This window comes from Phyllobates terribilis, unplaced genomic scaffold (assembly GCF_046119375.1).
Source record: "Phyllobates terribilis strain yellow unplaced genomic scaffold, ASM4611937v1 Scaffold_11__3_contigs__length_659146591, whole genome shotgun sequence".
NCBI classification, from domain to species: Eukaryota; Metazoa; Chordata; class Amphibia; order Anura; family Dendrobatidae; genus Phyllobates; species Phyllobates terribilis.
Window position 1 is genome coordinate 607,976,358 of NW_027362771.1, and position 18,167 is coordinate 607,994,524.

Consider the following 18,167-nt stretch of genomic DNA (forward strand, 5'->3'; position numbering starts at 1 on the left):
GGCTTTTCTTTAACTTTTGACTTACTTCCAAAATCCTTTCGTATTGCTTTTGGTCTCTCCTGCAAACCTCAATTCATTACTGGCTTTAGCTCTTCTAACGCTAGCCCACCTTTCCCTGCAGACAGCATTATATTCTTCTTTAGATATGAACCCTTCTTTTCACTTGATATTCATTTCTTTGTTCCTTTTTAGCAAGCTTTTAAGTTCAGTATTCAGCCATCCTGGTCTCCATAAATGCTTTCCATTCTTCCTTCTTTTCGGGATTGTTACTGATTGTGCAGTGAGAATTTAAATTATCAAAACCTCCCATCCTTCCTGGACATTTCTTTCCTTTAGAACATTCTACCTTTCCTTCCATTTTACTGAGTCCATTAAAAACTGCCTTTCTACAGTCCAATCTTAAAATCTCAGTTTTCGCAGGTTTTCCACCTTTTGTAGTTCAAAAGTATAGGATAGAATTACCGCTGTCTCCTAAATTCTCAATCCCCTTTACTTCCTCAACTGTTTCCTAATTTTTGGTAAAAATTAGATCCAAATAAATAATGGCAGCGGTGGGATTTGAACCCACACCTCCGGAGAGACTGGAACCTTAATCCAGCGCCATAGACCGCTCGGCCACGCTACCTCATATAGATGTTCAAACTTATTTAAATCAGAAATTTGCTAATGATATAAATTGCGGGAAACATTGTATAACTAATTAGACAAAAATACAAATGTTATTATGCATGAGCATCGTAATTATCAGGGATTTGTTTGTACATTGACTCTGGGGCACCATTTTACAAAACATATGACTTGTATCCAGATATTTAACTAATCTTTCCTCTGTTGGCTCATCCACTAATTTTTAGATATCACTGAATTAGGTGGTATAGATTACTTGCTATGATCTCCCATATACAGGACCCTCAAACATGAAGGATTCCTACACCCCTGCCTGTACGTAACAGATAATCAGAAGCAGCAGCAAGGAAGACATTATACAGCAGTGCAGAGCAGTGTAACTATGAATTCATCACTAGGGTGACTTACTGGAAAGCAGCAGAAGCAGCATGGCTCTGTTTATGTTTGCTAATCACTCTGCTCATCCTGTATTGAAAATCCTAAAAAGGCAGCAGGGATATGAGCTAGCAGTTAGACTTCTTTTGACCAAGATTGATTTTGGCAAATTTTGAGAATGGTTGATCATTGATTGAACTGACATGGATGTAACATAGATGGTAAATTATGTAGTTAATTCTGATGCCTAAAGCCAACATGACTATTCATATGCCGTATTTATACGTATGACTTGCTCAAATGTTCCTTTTCTTCTACAGCACAGTGAAGATCACTTGATGTTACATTTGCTTTCTTAGAGAACACAGAAGCAAAACAGGAATTTAAAAGTTCAGTCTTCTCAACATCATTATTGACCACTTTACCCTTTTCATCCTTTAAAAATCCTATAGCATCTTTGGCTTTTCTTTAACTTTTGACTTACTTCCAAAATCCTTTCTTATTGCTTTTGGTCTCTCTTGCAAGCCTCAATTCATTACTGGCTTTAGCTCTTCTAACGCTAGCCCAGCTTTCCCTGCAGACAGCATTATATTCTTCTTTAGATATGAACCCTTTTTTCACTTGATATTCATTTCTTTGTTCCTTTTTAGCAAGCTTTTAAGTTCAGTATTCAGCCATCCTGGTCTCCATAAATGCTTTCCATTCTTCCTTCTTTTCGGGATTGTTACTGATTGTGCAGTGAGAATTTAATTTAGCAAAATCTCCCATCCTTCCTGGACATTTCTTTCCTTTAGAACATTCTACCTTTCCTTCCTTTTTACTGAGTCCATTAAAAACTGCCTTTCTACAGTCCAATCTTAAAATCTCAGTTTTCGCAGGTTTTCCACCTTTTGTAGTTCAAAAGTATAGGATAGAAATACCGCTGTCTCCTAAATTCTCAATCCCCTTTACGTCCTCAACTGTTTACTAATTTTTGGTAAAAATTAGATCCAAATAAATAATGGCAGCGGTGGGATTTGAACCCACGCCTCCAGAGAGACTGGAGCCTTAATCCAGCACCTTAGACCGCTCGGCCACGCTACCTCATACGGATGTTCAAACTTATTTAAATCAGATATTTGCTAATGATATAAGTGGCAGAAAACATTGTATATCTAATTAGACAAAAATACAAATGTTATTATGCATGAGCAACGTAATTATCAGGGATTTGTTTGTACATTGACTCTGGGGCACCATTTTGCAAAACATATGACTTGTATCCAGATATTTAACTAATCTTTCCTCTGTTGGCTCAACCGCTAATGTTTAGATATCACTGAATTAGGTGGTATAGATTACTTGCTATGATCTCCCACATACAGGACACTCAAACTTGAAGGATTCCTACACCCCTGCCTGTACGTAACAGATAATCAGAAGCAGCAGCAAGGAAGACATTATACAGCAGTGCAGAGCAGTGTAGCTATGAATCCATCACTAGGGTGACTTACTGGAAAGCAGCAGAAGCAGCATGGCTCTGTTTATGTTTGCTAATCACTCTGCTCATCCTGTATTGATAATCCTAAAAAGGCAGCAGGGATATGAGCTAGCAGTTCGACTTCATTTGACCAAGATTGATTTTGGCAAATTTTGAGAATCGTTGATCATTGATTGAACTGACATCGATGTAACATAGATGGTAAATTATGTAATTAATTCTGATGCCTAAAGCCAACATGACTATTCATATGCCGTATTCTTATGTATGACTTGCTCACATGTTCCTTTTCTTCTACAGCACAGTGAAGATCACTTGATGTTACATTTCCTTTCTTAGAGAACACAGAAGCAAAACAAGAATTTAAAAGTTCAGTCTTCTCAACATCATTATTGACCACTTTACCCTTTTCATCCTTTAAAAATCCTATAGCATCTTTGGCTTTTCTTTAACTTTTGACTTACTTCCAAAATACTTTCTTATTGCTTTTGGTCTCTCTTGCAAGCCTCACTTCATTACTGGCTTTAGCTCTTCTAACGCTAGCCCAGCTTTCCCTGCAGACAGCATTATATTCTTCTTTAGATATGAACCCTTCTTTTCATTTGATATTCATTTCTTTGTTCCTTTTTAGCAAGCTTTTAAGTTCAGTATTCAGCCATCCTGGTCTCCATAAATGCTTTCCATTCTTCCTTCTTTTCGGGATTGTTACTGATTGTGCAGTGAGAATTAAATTTAGCAAAATCTCCCATCCTTCCTGGACATTTCTTTCCTTTAGAACATCCTACTTTTCCTTCCTTTTTACTGAGTCCATTAAAAACTGCCTTTCTACAGTCCAATCTTAAAATCTCAGTTTTCGCAGGTTTTCCACCTTTTGTAGTTCAAAAGTATAGGATAAAATTACCGCTGCCTCCTAAATTCTCAACCCCCTATACTTCCTCAACTGTTTCCCAATTTTTGGTAAAAATTAGATCCAAATAAATAATGGCAGCGGTTTGATTTGAACCCACGCCTCCAGAGAGACTGGAGCCTTAATCCAGCGCCTTAGACCGCTCGGCCACGCTACCTCATGCGGATGTTCAAACTTATTTAAATCAGAAATTTGCTAATGATATAAGTTGCGGAAGACATTGTATAACTAATTAGACAAAAATATAAATGTTATTATGCATGAGCAACGTAGTTATCAGGGATTTGTTTGTACATTGACTCTGGGGCGCCATTTTACAAAATATATGACTTGAATCCAGATATTTAACTAATCTTTCCTCTGTTAGCTCATCCGATAATTTTTAGATATCACTGTATTAGGTGGTATAGATTACTTGCTATGATCTCCCATATAGAGGACACTCAAACATGAAGGATTCCTACACCCCTGCCTGTACGTAACAGATAATCAGAAGCAGCAGCAAGGAAGTCATTATACAGCAGTGCAGAGCAATGTAGCTATGAGTTCATCACTAGGGTGACTTATTGGAAAGCAGCAGAAGCAGCATGGCTCTGTGTATGTTTGCTAATCACTCTGCTCATCCTCTATTGATAACCCTAAAATGGCTGCAGGGATATGAGCTAGCAGTTAGACTTCTTTTGACCAAGATTGATTTTGGCAAATTTTGAGAATGGTTGATCATTGATTGAACTGACATGGATGTAACAAAGATGGTAAATTATGTAATTAATTCTGATGCCTAAAGCTAACATGACCACTCATATGCAGTATTCATACGTATGACTTTTTCACATGTTCCTTTTCTTCTACAGCACAGTGAAGATCACTTGATGTTACATTTGCTTTCTTAGAGAACAGAGAAGCCAAATAGGAATTTAAAAGTTCAGTTTTCTCAACATCATTATTGACCACATTACCCTTTTCATCCTTTAAAAATCCTATAGCAACTTTGGCTTTTCTTTAACTTTTGACTTACTTCCAAAATCCTTTCTTATTGCTTTTGGTCTCTCTTGCAAGCCTCAATTCATTACTGGCTTTTGCTCTTCTAACACTAGCCCAGCTTTCCCTGCAGACAGCATTATATTCTTCTTTAGATATGAACCCTTCTTTCCATGTGATACTCATTTCTTTGTTCCTTTTTAGCAAGCTTTTAAGTTCAGTATTCAGCCATCCTGGTCTCAATAAATGCTTTCCATTCTTCCTTCTTTTCGGGATTGTTACTGATTGTGCAGTGAGAATTAAATTTAGCAAAATCTCCCATCCTTCCTTGACATTTCTTTCCTTTAGAACATCCTACCTTTCCTTCCTTTTTACTGAGTCCATTAAAAACTGCCTTTCTACAGTCCAATCTTAAAATCTCAGTTTTCGCAGGTTTTCCTCCTTTTGTAGTTCAAAATTATAGGATAGCATGATCGCTGCCTCCTAAGTTCTCAATCCCCTTTACATCCTCAACTGTTTCCTAAATTTTGGTAAAAGTTAGATCCAAATACTTAATGGCAGTGGTGGGATTTGAACCCACGCCTCCAGAGAGACTGGAGCCTAAATCCAGCGCCGTAGACAGCTCGGCCACGCTACCTCTTACATATGTTTAATGTTATTTATATCAAAAGTTTGCTTTTGATGTAAGTCGCAGAAAATATTTTATATCCAATAATACAAAAAGACAAATGTTATTATGCAACAGCAACGTAATTATCAGGGAATTGTTTGTACATTGACTCTGGGGCACCAGTTTACAAAACATATGACTTGTATCCAGATATTTAACTAATCTTTCCTCTGTTGGCTCATCCGCTAATTTTTAGATATCACTGTATTAGGTGGTATAGATTACTTGCTATGATCTCCCATATATAGGACACTCAAACATGAAGGATTCCTACACCCCTGCCTGTATGTAACAGATAATCAGAAGCAGCAGCAAGGAAGACATTATACAGCAGTGCAGAGCAGTGTAGCTATGAATTCATCACTAGGGTGACTTACTGGAAAGCAGCAGAAGCAGCATGGCTCTGTTTATGTTTGCTAATCACTCTACTCATCCTGTATTGATAATCCTAAAAAGGCAGCAGGGATATGAGCTAGCAGTTAGACTTCTTTTGACCAAGATTGATTTTGGCAAATTTTGAGAATGGTTGATCATTGATTGAACTGACATGGATGTAACATAGATGGTAAATTATGTAGTTAATTCTGATGCCTAAAGCCAACATGACTATTCATATGCCGTATTCATACGTATGACTTGCTCACATGTTCCTTTTCTTCTACAGCACAGTGAAGATCACTTGATGTTACATTTGCTTTCTTAGAGAACACAGAAGCAAAACAGGAATTTAAAAGTTCAGTCTTCTCAACATCATTATTGACCACTTTACCCTTTTCATCCTTTAAAAATCCTATAGCATCTTTGGCTTTTCTTTAACTTTTGACTTACTTCCAAAATCCTTTCGTATTGCTTTTGGTCTCTCTTGCAAGCCTCACTTCATTACTGGCTTTAGCTCTTCTAACGCTAGCCCACCTTTCCCTGCAGACAGCATTATATTCTTCTTTAGATATGAACCCTTCTTTTCACTTGATATTCATTTCTTTGTTCCTTTTTAGCAAGCTTTTAAGTTCAGTATTCAGCCATCCTGGTCTCCATAAATGCTTTCCATTCTTCCTTCTTTTCGGGATTGTTACTGATTGTGCAATGAGAATTTAATTTATCAAAACCTCCCATCCTTCCTGGACATTTCTTTCCTTTAGAACATCCTATTTTTCCTTCCTTTTTACTGAGTCCATTAAAAACTACCTTTCTACAGTCCAATCTTAAAATCTCAGTTTTCGCAGGTTTTCCACCTTTTGTAGTTCAAAAGTATAGGATAAAATTACCGCTGCCTCCTAAATTCTCAACCCCCTATACTTCCTCAACTGTTTCCTAATTTTTGGTAAAAATTAGATCCAAACAAATAATGGCAGCGGTGGGTTTTGAACCCACGCCTCCAGAGAGACTGGAGCCTTAATCCAGCGCCTTAGACCGCTCGGCCACGCTACCTCATACGGATGCTCAAACTTATTTAAATCAGAAATTTGCTAATGATATAAGTTGCGGAAAACATTGTATAACTAATTAGACAAAAATACAAATGTTATTATGCATGAGCAACGCAGTTATCAGGGATTTGTTTGTAAATTTACTCTAGGGCACCATTTTACAAAACATATGACTTGTATCCAGATATTTAACTAATCTTTCCTCTGTTGGCTCATCCACTAATTTTTAGATATCACTGAATTAGGAGGTATAGATTACTTGCTATGATCTCCCATATACAGGACCCTCAAACATGAAGGATTCCTACACCCCTGCCTGTACGTAACAGATAATCAGAAGCAGCAGCAAGGAAGACATTATACAGCAGTGCAGAGCAGTGTAGCTATGAATTCATCACTAGGGTGACTTACTGGAAAGCAGCAGAAGCAGCATGGCTCTGTTTATGTTTGCTAATCACTCTAATCATCCTGTATTGATAATACTAAAAAGGCAGCAGGGATATGAGCTAGCAGTTAGACTTATTTTGACCAAGATTGATTTTGGCAAATTTTGAGAATGGTTGATCATTGATTGAACTGACATGGATGTAACATAGATGGTAAATTATGTAGTTAATTCTGATGCCTAAAGCCAACATGACTATTCATATGCCGTATTCATACGTATGACTTGCTCACATGTTCCTTTTCTTCTACAGCACAGTGAAGATCACTTGATGTTACATTTGCTTTCTTAGAGAACACAGAAGCAAAACAGGAATTTAAAAGTTCAGTCTTCTCAACATCCTTATTGACCACTTTACCCTTTTCATACTTTAAAAATCCTATAGCATCTTTGGCTTTTCTTTAACTTTTGACTTACTTCCAAAATCCTTTCGTATTGCTTTTGGTCTCTCCTGCAAACCTCAATTCATTACTGGCTTTAGCTCTTCTAACGCTAGCCCACCTTTCCCTGCAGACAGCATTATATTCTTCTTTAGATATGAACCCTTCTTTTCACTTGATATTCATTTCTTTGTTCCTTTTTAGCAAGCTTTTAAGTTCAGTATTCAGCCATCCTGGTCTCCATAAATGCTTTCCATTCTTCCTTCTTTTCGGGATTGTTACTGATTGTGCAGTGAGAATTTAAATTATCAAAACCTCCCATCCTTCCTGGACATTTCTTTCCTTTAGAACATTCTACCTTTCCTTCCATTTTACTGAGTCCATTAAAAACTGCCTTTCTACAGTCCAATCTTAAAATCTCAGTTTTCGCAGGTTTTCCACCTTTTGTAGTTCAAAAGTATAGGATAGAATTACCGCTGTCTCCTAAATTCTCAATCCCCTTTACTTCCTCAACTGTTTCCTAATTTTTGGTAAAAATTAGATCCAAATAAATAATGGCAGCGGTGGGATTTGAACCCACACCTCCGGAGAGACTGGAACCTTAATCCAGCGCCATAGACCGCTCGGCCACGCTACCTCATATAGATGTTCAAACTTATTTAAATCAGAAATTTGCTAATGATATAAATTGCGGGAAACATTGTATAACTAATTAGACAAAAATACAAATGTTATTATGCATGAGCATCGTAATTATCAGGGATTTGTTTGTACATTGACTCTGGGGCACCATTTTACAAAACATATGACTTGTATCCAGATATTTAACTAATCTTTCCTCTGTTGGCTCATCCACTAATTTTTAGATATCACTGAATTAGGTGGTATAGATTACTTGCTATGATCTCCCATATACAGGACCCTCAAACATGAAGGATTCCTACACCCCTGCCTGTACGTAACAGATAATCAGAAGCAGCAGCAAGGAAGACATTATACAGCAGTGCAGAGCAGTGTAACTATGAATTCATCACTAGGGTGACTTACTGGAAAGCAGCAGAAGCAGCATGGCTCTGTTTATGTTTGCTAATCACTCTGCTCATCCTGTATTGAAAATCCTAAAAAGGCAGCAGGGATATGAGCTAGCAGTTAGACTTCTTTTGACCAAGATTGATTTTGGCAAATTTTGAGAATGGTTGATCATTGATTGAACTGACATGGATGTAACATAGATGGTAAATTATGTAGTTAATTCTGATGCCTAAAGCCAACATGACTATTCATATGCCGTATTTATACGTATGACTTGCTCACATGTTCCTTTTCTTTTACAGCACAGTGAAGATCACTTGATGTTACATTTGCTTTCTTAGAGAACACAGAAGCAAAACAGGAATTTAAAAGTTCAGTCTTCTCAACATCATTATTGACCACTTTACCCTTTTCATCTTTTAAAAATCCTATAGCATCTTTGGCTTTTCTTTAACTTTTGACTTACTTCCAAAATCCTTTCTTATTGCTTTTGGTCTCTCTTGCAAGCCTCAATTCATTACTGGCTTTAGCTCTTCTAACTCTAGCCCAGCTTTCCCTGCAGACAGCATTATATTCTTCTTTAGATATGAACCCTTCTTTCCATTTGATACTCATTTCTTTGTTCCTTTTCAGCAAGCTTTTAAGTTCAGTATTCAGCCATCCTGGTCTCAATAAATGCTTTCCATTCTTCCTTCTTTTCGGGATTGTTACTGATTGTGCAGTGAGAATTTAATTTAGCAAAATCTCACATCTTTCCTGGACATTTCTTTCCTTTAGAACATCCTACCTTTCCTTACTTTTTACTGAGTCCATTAAAAACTGTCTTTCTACAGTCCAATCTTAAAATCTCAGTTTTTGCAGGTTTTCCTCCTTTTGTAGTTCAAAATTATAGAATACTATGATCGCTGCCTCCTAAGTTCTCAACCCCCTTTACTTCCTCAACCGTTTCCTAATTTTTGGTAAAAATTTGATCCAAATAAATAATGGCAGCGGTGGGATTTGAACCCACGACTCCAAAGAGACTGGAGCCTAAATCCAGCGCCTTAGACCGCTCGGCCATGCTACCTCTTGCATATGTTAAAAATTATTTATATCAGTAGTTTGCTTTGGATGTAAGTGGCAGAAAATATTTTATATCCAATATGACAAAAAGACAAATGTTATTATGCAACAGCAACGTAATTATCAGGGAATTGTTTATACATTGACTCTGGGGCACCATTTTACAAAACATATGACTTGTATCCAGATATTTAACTAATCTTTCCTCTGTTGGCTCATCCACTAATTTTTAGATATCACTGAATTAGGAGGTATAGATTACTTGCTATGATCTCCCATATACAGGACCCTCAAACATGAAGGATTCCTACACCCCTGCCTGTACGTAACAGATAATCAGAAGCAGCAGCAAGGAAGACATTATACAGCAGTGCAGAGCAGTGTAGCTATGAATTCATCACTAGGGTGACTTACTGGAAAGCAGCAGAAGCAGCATGGCTCTGTTTATGTTTGCTAATCACTCTAATCATCCTGTATTGATAATACTAAAAAGGCAGCAGGGATATGAGCTAGCAGTTAGACTTCTTTTGACCAAGATTGATTTTGGCAAATTTTGAGAATGGTTGATCATTGATTGAACTGACATGGATGTAACATAGATGGTAAATTATGTAGTTAATTCTGATGCCTAAAGCCAACATGACTATTCATATGCCGTATTCATACGTATGACTTGCTCACATGTTCCTTTTCTTCTACAGCACAGTGAAGATCACTTGATGTTACATTTGCTTTCTTAGAGAACACAGAAGCAAAACAGGAATTTAAAAGTTCAGTCTTCTCAACATCCTTATTGACCACTTTACCCTTTTCATACTTTAAAAATCCTATAGCATCTTTGGCTTTTCTTTAACTTTTGACTTACTTCCAAAATCCTTTCGTATTGCTTTTGGTCTCTCCTGCAAACCTCAATTCATTACTGGCTTTAGCTCTTCTAACGCTAGCCCACCTTTCCCTGCAGACAGCATTATATTCTTCTTTAGATATGAACCCTTCTTTTCACTTGATATTCATTTCTTTGTTCCTTTTTAGCAAGCTTTTAAGTTCAGTATTCAGCCATCCTGGTCTCCATAAATGCTTTCCATTCTTCCTTCTTTTCGGGATTGTTACTGATTGTGCAGTGAGAATTTAAATTATCAAAACCTCCCATCCTTCCTGGACATTTCTTTCCTTTAGAACATTCTACCTTTCCTTCCATTTTACTGAGTCCATTAAAAACTGCCTTTCTACAGTCCAATCTTAAAATCTCAGTTTTCGCAGGTTTTCCACCTTTTGTAGTTCAAAAGTATAGGATAGAATTACCGCTGTCTCCTAAATTCTCAATCCCCTTTACTTCCTCAACTGTTTCCTAATTTTTGGTAAAAATTAGATCCAAATAAATAATGGCAGCGGTGGGATTTGAACCCACACCTCCGGAGAGACTGGAACCTTAATCCAGCGCCATAGACCGCTCGGCCACGCTACCTCATATAGATGTTCAAGCTTATTTAAATCAGAAATTTGCTAATGATATAAATTGCGGGAAACATTGTATAACTAATTAGACAAAAATACAAATGTTATTATGCATGAGCATCGTAATTATCAGGGATTTGTTTGTACATTGACTCTGGGGCACCATTTTACAAAACATATGACTTGTATCCAGATATTTAACTAATCTTTCCTCTGTTGGCTCATCCACTAATTTTTAGATATCACTGAATTAGGTGGTATAGATTACTTGCTATGATCTCCCATATACAGGACCCTCAAACATGAAGGATTCCTACACCCCTGCCTGTACGTAACAGATAATCAGAAGCAGCAGCAAGGAAGACATTATACAGCAGTGCAGAGCAGTGTAACTATGAATTCATCACTAGGGTGACTTACTGGAAAGCAGCAGAAGCAGCATGGCTCTGTTTATGTTTGCTAATCACTCTGCTCATCCTGTATTGAAAATCCTAAAAAGGCAGCAGGGATATGAGCTAGCAGTTAGACTTCTTTTGACCAAGATTGATTTTGGCAAATTTTGAGAATGGTTGATCATTGATTGAACTGACATGGATGTAACATAGATGGTAAATTATGTAGTTAATTCTGATGCCTAAAGCCAACATGACTATTCATATGCCGTATTTATACGTATGACTTGCTCACATGTTCCTTTTCTTTTACAGCACAGTGAAGATCACTTGATGTTACATTTGCTTTCTTAGAGAACACAGAAGCAAAACAGGAATTTAAAAGTTCAGTCTTCTCAACATCATTATTGACCACTTTACCCTTTTCATCTTTTAAAAATCCTATAGCATCTTTGGCTTTTCTTTAACTTTTGACTTACTTCCAAAATCCTTTCTTATTGCTTTTGGTCTCTCTTGCAAGCCTCAATTCATTACTGGCTTTAGCTCTTCTAACTCTAGCCCAGCTTTCCCTGCAGACAGCATTATATTCTTCTTTAGATATGAACCCTTCTTTCCATTTGATACTCATTTCTTTGTTCCTTTTCAGCAAGCTTTTAAGTTCAGTATTCAGCCATCCTGGTCTCAATAAATGCTTTCCATTCTTCCTTCTTTTCGGGATTGTTACTGATTGTGCAGTGAGAATTTAATTTAGCAAAATCTCACATCTTTCCTGGACATTTCTTTCCTTTAGAACATCCTACCTTTCCTTACTTTTTACTGAGTCCATTAAAAACTGTCTTTCTACAGTCCAATCTTAAAATCTCAGTTTTTGCAGGTTTTCCTCCTTTTGTAGTTCAAAATTATAGAATACTATGATCGCTGCCTCCTAAGTTCTCAACCCCCTTTACTTCCTCAACCGTTTCCTAATTTTTGGTAAAAATTTGATCCAAATAAATAATGGCAGCGGTGGGATTTGAACCCACGACTCCAAAGAGACTGGAGCCTAAATCCAGCGCCTTAGACCGCTCGGCCATGCTACCTCTTGCATATATTAAAAATTATTTATATCAGTAGTTTGCTTTGGATGTAAGTGGCAGAAAATATTTTATATCCAATATGACAAAAAGACAAATGTTATTATGCAACAGCAACGTAATTATCAGGGAATTGTTTATACATTGACTCTGGGGCACCATTTTACAAAACATATGACTTGTATCCAGATATTTAACTAATCTTTCCTCTGTTGGCTCATCCACTAATTTTTAGATATCACTGAATTAGGTGGTATAGATTACTTGCTATGATCTCCCATATACAGGACCCTCAAACATGAAGGATTCCTACACCCCTGCCTGTACATAACAGATAATCAGAAGCAGCAAGGAAGACATTATACAGCAGTGCAGAGCAGTGTAGCTATGAATCCATCACTAGGGTGACATACTGGAAAGCAGCAGAAGCAGCATGGCTCTGTTTATGTTTGCTAATCACTCTACTCATCCTGTATTGATAATCCTAAAAAGGCAGCAGGGATATGAGCTAGCAGTTAGACTTCTTTTGACCAAGATTGATTTTGGCACATTTTGAGAATGGTTGTTCATTGATTGAACTGACATGGATGTAACATAGATGGTAAATTATGTAATTAATTCTGATGCCTAAAGCCAACATGACTATTCACATGCCGTATTCATACGTATGACTTGCTCACATGTTCTTTTTCTTCTACAGCACAGTGAAGATCACTTGATGTTACATTTACTTTTTTAGAGAACACAGAAGCCAAATAGGAATTTAAAAGTTCAGTCTTCTCAACATCATTATTGACCACTTTACCCTTTTCATCTTTTAAAAATCCTATAGCATCTTTGGCTTTTCTTTAACTTTTGACTTACTTCTGTAACATACCTGGCGGCGTCCTTGCATGGTGGTCCATCTCCCACTGTGCAAGAGGGCGCACTTGATCTCCTGTCCAGAGTGTCTCTCTGGCTTCCCTCCATGCTGTCTGTTTGTGTCTGTTTCTGCTGCTTAAGGGCGGCGCCCGATCACTTCCTGCCTTTTGTACCTGCTGTGGGTCACACCCCTTGTGCGTCCTCAGCCTATTTCTGTCTGTCACTTGGTATATAGCTCAGCAGCTCCCTTCTATCCCTGCCTGAGCATAGTGTTTCCTTCAGTGTGTGCTTGCACTCTGAAGGTGCCAGGTCCCGTCTCTTGTCTCCTGCTTTTTGTATCAGTTCCCGTGTCTGAACTGAGTCCTGTATGTCTCCTGCTTTGCGGTATCAGCTCCCGTGTCTGAACTGAGTTCTGTATGTCTCCTGCTTTGCGGTATCAGCTCCCGTGTCTGAACTGAGTCCTTTCTGTGTATCTTGTCTGACCTGTCTGAACACGCTCCTAGCCTGTTCCTCCTGCCTTCTAGGGGCCGATTACCTAGACCCGTTCCTGTATCTTGTCTGACCTGTCTGAACACGCTCCTTGCCTGTTCGTTCCGCCTTCTAGTGGCCGATTTCCTAGACCCGCTCCTGTGTCTGGTCTGTCCTGTCTGAACACGCTCCTTGCCTGTTCGTTCCGCCTCTCTGGGGGCCGTATTCCCGGACCCGCTCCTGTATCCCTCTGCAGTGTCGGTCTTCTCCGTACACTCAGTTCCAGTCTGAACTCTCTCCTGTCCTTTACCTGTTTTGCCTCTATGTCCGTTCCCTTCCTTTTTCTGCAGAGTCTGAACTCGTACCTAACTCCTGCTTGTTGTCTCTGCAAGTACTGTGTGAGTATCTGGCTCTGTCTTTCCCTTCCTGTCTGTTCCGTGTGAACAGAGCCCTGTCCTCCCTGCTCAGCCTTGTCTGCACTCTAGCTGTGCTTGCCTGTAACCCTCTGCCTGTATTGCTCCTGAGTCCCGGTGTGTACTGGGTCCTATCCCGCCTGTGTTCCTACCTGCTAGTGCCTCCCTGTCTGCACTCTAGCTGTGCTTGCCTTTACCCCCCTGCCTGCATACCCGCCTGCCTGCATACCAGTCGTGCCTGCCTATACCCTCCAGTCTGTGTGCCAGCCTACCAGCCTGTTCCTGTATTCCCCTGTGTGGGTCAACAGCCGTGTCCGGGGTCTGTCCTGGAGTAGCACCTGGTCCCTCTGCTCGGTTCCTCCTTGGTGCACTGGCGTCGTATGCCGTCGTGCGACCCTGGTCGGATCGGGTGAATACTTAGTCACGCCCCTCCAGGCATTCACTCTCCGGCACGGTCCAGTGGAATCACTACCAATCACACGCACACGCCGCTTAGCCCGGGCGTGTGCATAACAGCATAACAGCATGCTCAGGCCATGGTTCCCGTTGAGCCCCACGGCCTTCGCTCTTTGAGAAGTTTTTCCAGCGAATACATGCATTAAAATAAAATAAATAAATTTTTTTCCCCCTTTAGCTGAGTTCCAGGCGAATTACGCACCCGTCCAGATGGATCTATCAGCCCTCGTTCCTGCGGATCCGCCACGTTACTATGGGGATCCAAGACAGTGTCGTGCATTTGTGGAGCAATGCATGCTACACTTTAAGGCCTACCCTCTCTATTTTCCTTCCGATTGGGCTAAAGTGGCCTTTATGATTGACTACCTAGCGGGTGATGCCTTGAAATGGGTCACCCCCCTATGGGAAGCATGGGATCCTGTCATCCTTGACCTGCAGGCCTTCCTGGTGGCCTTTCGTATATTCTTCGAGGACCCTAACTCTGAAGCCCCTGCTGAAGCTTCACTTCCCAATATCCCGGAGCAGCCCCGACGGGTAATGTGTGTGGGTAGCGCAATATTCCTCCAGCCCAATGAGACTACTGCCCACCCAGAATCCTCACAGGGTGACTACGCTTTCCGGAATACTTCTCTCAACCTCAAGAGGCAGTCCAGACGTGCTAGACTTAGAGGCAAGCCGTCACGCCAGGGTCTGTCCTCCCTGAGACCTCCTGACCCCAACCTTGAAGTCCCTACTGAAGCTTCATCTCCCTGTATCCCGGAGAAACCCCAATGGGTAATGTGCGTGGGTAGTGCACCAGTTCTCCTGGCCGAAGAGACTTCTGCCCATCCAGACTCCACACAGGAGAACTTCCTGCACCCGGCATCAGATGCTTCTTTCTCTTTAACCGGTGTGCATGTCCAAGGATGCTCCAAAGCTGTGGTTACCTCAGAGTCTGTGCACCTCTACTACCTGGCGGAGGATCCCCTGTTGCCTCCTGAACCCTCCGGGATACCACTCGATGACAAATGGAGAGAGACTTCTCTACACCCGGTACTCAATACTTTGTCCGCTTCGTCCTGTGAGCCTGACAATGGGTACCCCAAAGTGGTAGTTACCTCTGAGTCTCTACACCCCTCCGACCAGGCGGAGGATCTCCAGTTGTCTCCTGAACCCTTCGGGGTGCTACCTGGTAGCGAAAGGACAGAGACTCTCCTATACTCTGTACCTGATACCTCGCTCGCTTCGCCCAGTGAGTCCAACCTAGTGTACTCCGAAGCAGAGGTTACTCCTGAGTCTCTACACCCCTCCGACCAGGCGGAGGACCTCCAGTTGTGTTCAGAATCCTTCGGGGTGCCACCTGGTGGTGAATGGACAGAGACTTTCCTATACTCTGTACCTGATACCTCGCTCGCTTCGTCCAGTGAGTCCAACCTAGTGTACTCCGAAGCAGAGGTTACTCCTGAGTCTCTACACCCCTCCGACCAGGCGGAGGAACTCCAGTTGTGTTCAGAATCCTTCGGGGTGCCACCTGGTGGTGAATGGACAGAGACTTTCCTATATCCTGGATCTGATACCTCGCTTGCTTCGTCCAGTGAGTCCGACCTAGTGTACTCTGAAGCAGAGGTTACCCGTGAGTCTCTACACCCCTCTGACCAGGCGGAGGACCGCCAGCTGTCTCCAGAACCCTTCGGGGTGCCACCTGGTGGTGAATGGACAGAGACTTTCCTATACTCGGTACCCGATACCTCGCCTGCTTCCTCCAGTGAGTCCGACCTAGTGTACTCTGAAGCAGTTGTTTTCTCTGAGCCTCTGCACTCTTCTGACCCGGCGGAGGACCTCCAGTTGTTTCCTGAATCCTCCGGGATACCACCAGATAACAAAGAGACAGTGACTTTTCCTCATTATGTACCTGATAACCCGTCTATTTCTTCCTGTGAGCTTGACAAGATGTACCTCGAAGCAGAGATTACCCTTAAGTCTCTGTCCCCCTCCAACCCAGTGAACGACTGGCCCTCGAATTCCCTGCGGAAGATTCTGGCAGGCCTGAAGAAGAGGGGGCGTAAGGGGGGAGGTACTGTAACATACCTGGCGGCGTCCTTGCATGGTGGTCCATCTCCCACTGTGCAAGAGGGCGCACTTGATCTCCTGTCCAGAGTGTCTCTCTGGCTTCCCTCCATGCTGTCTGTTTGTGTCTGTTTCTGCTGCTTAAGGGCGGCGCCCGATCACTTCCTGCCTTTTGTACCTGCTGTGGGTCACACCCCTTGTGCGTCCTCAGCCTATTGCTGTCTGTCACTTGGTATATAGCTCAGCAGCTCCCTTCTATCCCTGCCTGAGCATAGTGTTTCCTTCAGTGTGTGCTTGCACTCTGAAGGTGCCAGGTCCCGTCTCTTGTCTCCTGCTTTTTGTATCAGTTCCCGTGTCTGAACTGAGTCCTGTATGTCTCCTGCTTTGCGGTATCAGCTCCCGTGTCTGAACTGAGTTCTGTATGTCTCCTGCTTTGCGGTATCAGCTCCCGTGTCTGAACTGAGTCCTTTCTGTGTATCTTGTCTGACCTGTCTGAACACGCTCCTAGCCTGTTCCTCCTGCCTTCTAGGGGCCGATTACCTAGACCCGTTCCTGTATCTTGTCTGACCTGTCTGAACACGCTCCTTGCCTGTTCGTTCCGCCTTCTAGTGGCCGATTTCCTAGACCCGCTCCTGTGTCTGGTCTGTCCTGTCTGAACACGCTCCTTGCCTGTTCGTTCCGCCTCTCTGGGGGCCGTATTCCCGGACCCGCTCCTGTATCCCTCTGCAGTGTCGGTCTTCTCCGTACACTCAGTTCCAGTCTGAACTCTCTCCTGTCCTTTACCTGTTTTGCCTCTATGTCCGTTCCCTTCCTTTTTCTGCAGAGTCTGAACTCGTACCTAACTCCTGCTTGTTGTCTCTGCAAGTACTGTGTGAGTATCTGGCTCTGTCTTTCCCTTCCTGTCTGTTCCGTGTGAACAGAGCCCTGTCCTCCCTGCTCAGCCTTGTCTGCACTCTAGCTGTGCTTGCCTGTAACCCTCTGCCTGTATTGCTCCTGAGTCCCGGTGTGTACTGGGTCCTATCCCGCCTGTGTTCCTACCTGCTAGTGCCTCCCTGTCTGCACTCTAGCTGTGCTTGCCTTTACCCCCCTGCCTGCATACCCGCCTGCCTGCATACCAGTCGTGCCTGCCTATACCCTCCAGTCTGTGTGCCAGCCTACCAGCCTGTTCCTGTATTCCCCTGTGTGGGTCAACAGCCGTGTCCGGGGTCTGTCCTGGAGTAGCACCTGGTCCCTCTGCTCGCTTCCTCCTTGGTGCACTGGCGTTGTATGCCGTCGTGCGACCCTGGTCGGATCGGGTGAATACTTAGTCACGCCCCTCCAGGCATTCACTCTCCGGCACGGTCCAGTGGAATCACTACCAATCACACGCACACGCCGCTTAGCCCGGGCGTGTGCATAACAGCATAACAACTTCCAAAATCCTTTCTAATTGCTTTTGGTCTCTCTTGCAAGCCTCAATTCATTACTGGCTTTAGCTCTTCTAATGCTAGCCCAGCTTTCCCTGCAGACAGCATTATATTCTTCTTTCCATTTGATATTCATTTCTTTGTTCCTTTTTAGCAAGCTTTTCAGTTCAGTATTCAGCCATCCTGGTCTCCATAAATGCTTTCCATTCTT

General features: G+C 41.7%; 8 non-coding genes across 8 annotated transcripts; all 8 read right to left on the reverse strand.

Annotated features, from left to right (window-relative positions):
* Positions 1-543: 543 nt before the first annotated feature.
* TRNAL-AAG (transfer RNA leucine (anticodon AAG)) lies at positions 544-625 on the reverse strand. Its single transcript has one exon. It is a non-coding gene; the product is annotated as a tRNA-Leu (tRNA).
* A 1,378-nt stretch (positions 626-2,003) lies between these two features.
* On the reverse strand, positions 2,004-2,085 carry TRNAL-AAG (transfer RNA leucine (anticodon AAG)). Its single transcript has one exon. It is a non-coding gene; the product is annotated as a tRNA-Leu (tRNA).
* A 1,379-nt stretch (positions 2,086-3,464) lies between these two features.
* Positions 3,465-3,546, reverse strand: TRNAL-AAG (transfer RNA leucine (anticodon AAG)). The gene has a single exon. It is a non-coding gene; the product is annotated as a tRNA-Leu (tRNA).
* Positions 3,547-6,386: 2,840 nt separating this feature from the next.
* TRNAL-AAG (transfer RNA leucine (anticodon AAG)) lies at positions 6,387-6,468 on the reverse strand. The gene has a single exon. It is a non-coding gene; the product is annotated as a tRNA-Leu (tRNA).
* Positions 6,469-7,847: 1,379 nt separating this feature from the next.
* TRNAL-AAG (transfer RNA leucine (anticodon AAG)) lies at positions 7,848-7,929 on the reverse strand. Its single transcript has one exon. It is a non-coding gene; the product is annotated as a tRNA-Leu (tRNA).
* Positions 7,930-9,308: 1,379 nt separating this feature from the next.
* Positions 9,309-9,390, reverse strand: TRNAL-UAG (transfer RNA leucine (anticodon UAG)). The gene has a single exon. It is a non-coding gene; the product is annotated as a tRNA-Leu (tRNA).
* A 1,379-nt stretch (positions 9,391-10,769) lies between these two features.
* On the reverse strand, positions 10,770-10,851 carry TRNAL-AAG (transfer RNA leucine (anticodon AAG)). The gene has a single exon. It is a non-coding gene; the product is annotated as a tRNA-Leu (tRNA).
* A 1,379-nt stretch (positions 10,852-12,230) lies between these two features.
* TRNAL-UAG (transfer RNA leucine (anticodon UAG)) lies at positions 12,231-12,312 on the reverse strand. The gene has a single exon. It is a non-coding gene; the product is annotated as a tRNA-Leu (tRNA).
* Positions 12,313-18,167: the final 5,855 nt, after the last annotated feature.